Raw genomic sequence first — 2,388 nt, forward strand, 5'->3', positions numbered from 1 at the left:
AGGAATCCCTTTAGGACCATCAGTAACCTTCAGGTTGTCCGAGTTAGCTCCATTGCTATAAGGGGAAGGGTGGACTTTTTTATTGGAAAGTAAAGTGTTGTGACAAAAGGAAAACAGACCTTGAAATATTTAAAAATCTCTGAAAGCAGACTGGATAGAAACAAGTAAATACTGATCCTGCCAAGCAGCCATGCAGAAGGAAAAGCAGATATTGATGATGCTTTGTTAACATTGGAATATTGGCCTTTAATCTGGTTTAGCTGGAACACCTTTCAGTCTTTGAGTTATTTCTAATCTTGATTCAGGTAAGGTTAGACATCAGAGGGAGAAAACAATTATGTTTACTATTTCAGATACTCAACTGATAAATAATATAATAATCATCGGTGTTGTTTTGAGTCTGCACCATTCATTTATAAAGTTATTAGAATAGTCTGAGTCCAAGCACTGATGTGAAATCAGATCTGGAAAATGTGTCTGTTACTTCCAGGGAACAAAACCACAACACAAGCAAGGAGCTTTTTTACAAAAATTAAGATTTCGTCTGTCAGTCGATACACAACATTTAACAGAGGGATATATTCATTATTGATGACACAGTTCCACTTCCTTAACATATTTAAGTAGAAAATAATAAGACTAACACAATCTATGAATTTCATTAAAAGAAACTTGAGGGTTTTCCGAATAAATAATGAAGAGTTAAGATGCATGTAATGATTAAAGATCTCAGCTCTTTTTGGCCTTTTTGTTATGCCAAATGTCTTTTAGTGGAAACCATTTGTCAGAAAAAAACAAAGATAATTCTAAGTTTCTGGACACATGATTTTTTTACTTTACAGAAAGGATCAAAACGACTTAACTGCACTGAGCTCTGGTCTCGCTAACCCATTTCCACCCACCTGGCTGTTAAAATCTCTGCAAACAGAAACGCAAACCTGGCTGAATATTTCTAATGTTGGAATAGACTGACCCTGGAACAGAGGAGGACTCAGACCTCATGAGTGATCAACCAACAAAAAGCCCACCTTGGACAGGTTAAATTAGGCCTCCAATTACAACACCCACCGAAATGTAATTTTTCTGATCAATAAAAAAAAAGTACATTTACAGTTACATGAAATGATGGTACACTAGGAGATGAGAGATTTTGGATGCATCTTGGAGTCCAGGAAGGAAAAACATATTTTAGAAGACAAGCCAGCTTTTGTATTAGAGGTCATATTTTTCAGTTTTTTGGTCACATAATGTTCAGACTGGCTAAGACTCAGGAAATAAAGAAGAATATAATTATGTAATCAGAAACTAAGGACAAACTGCATCTGTTTTGAATAATTACATCTTTGTGAGGACCTTCAGTCTGAGCCTCACAAAGATGTACGTGTGATGCAGGAATTTTGTTGTGAAACTGCTGTCAGCTTCTTTCAATGTTACTGACTGTGTCTCTGTTTTACAGTGTCTGCGTGGGCGGTGTTTGGGGGGGGGTTCTTCCAGGAAACAGGATGTGATTTCCTCGCCAACTGGGGGTGTTCATTCCTCTGGGCTCCCATCTTGTGAATGTTCAACATTTCCTTATGTTCAGACTATAGTGTTCAAAAGTCTCATTTTGTTCCAGCTCTCTAAAGACTGAAATGAATATGTTCTCACTTGAACATGGATTTTTTTTTTTTTCAGCCATTCTGTTGTAGCTTTCCTGCTGTGTTGTAGATCCTTTTCCTGTTAATGAGCCAGTTTGGGCCAAACTTCAGCTCTCTGATGCAGGAGATGGCCTCACATTTGAACCTAGAATAGGGGTTTTACATCCTAGTTCCTGTGGGCTGCTGTCTAATTAGGTTAAGTTACCACATCTTATTTAGATTAAAGTTAAAAGGTTGCATAAACAGCATTAGATAACTATAACCGCAATGCATTTGACAACTCTTTGCTAGTTTGTAAGTTTATAGTCCAACTTTTGTTTACCTACTTCTATGAAGCCACTACAGTGTAAGTCTCTCTGTGTACTTTCCTTTTGTACAGAACTTTAAACTCTCTCATTACTGGTATGTGCTATACAAGCAAGCTTGCCTTCCATGTCAAAGCCTCTGCAGAGTTTACATCTGTTTTGAATCTGTTGTACCTTTGGTTCTTTTGAACAAGTATACTGTGGGGCAAGAGCAACTGGAAGAGGAGGGGCCTCTCCTCCAGGCCTCAGCTCATTTCCCTCCTGAGCTTCAGTACATTATTTATTTATTTATTGTAAACAGTATTTAAGATCTCAATCCAAGAAAACAAAGCAGAATCTTCCAGTTCACCAGGTTCATCAGATCCATCCATCCATCCATCCATCCATCCATCCATCCATCCATCCATCCATCCATCCATCCATCCATCCATCCATCCATCCATCCA

The sequence above is a fragment of the Cyprinodon variegatus genome, unplaced genomic scaffold (genome assembly GCF_000732505.1).
Source record: "Cyprinodon variegatus isolate N-32 unplaced genomic scaffold, C_variegatus-1.0 Scaffold388, whole genome shotgun sequence".
NCBI lineage: Eukaryota > Metazoa > Chordata > Actinopteri > Cyprinodontiformes > Cyprinodontidae > Cyprinodon > Cyprinodon variegatus.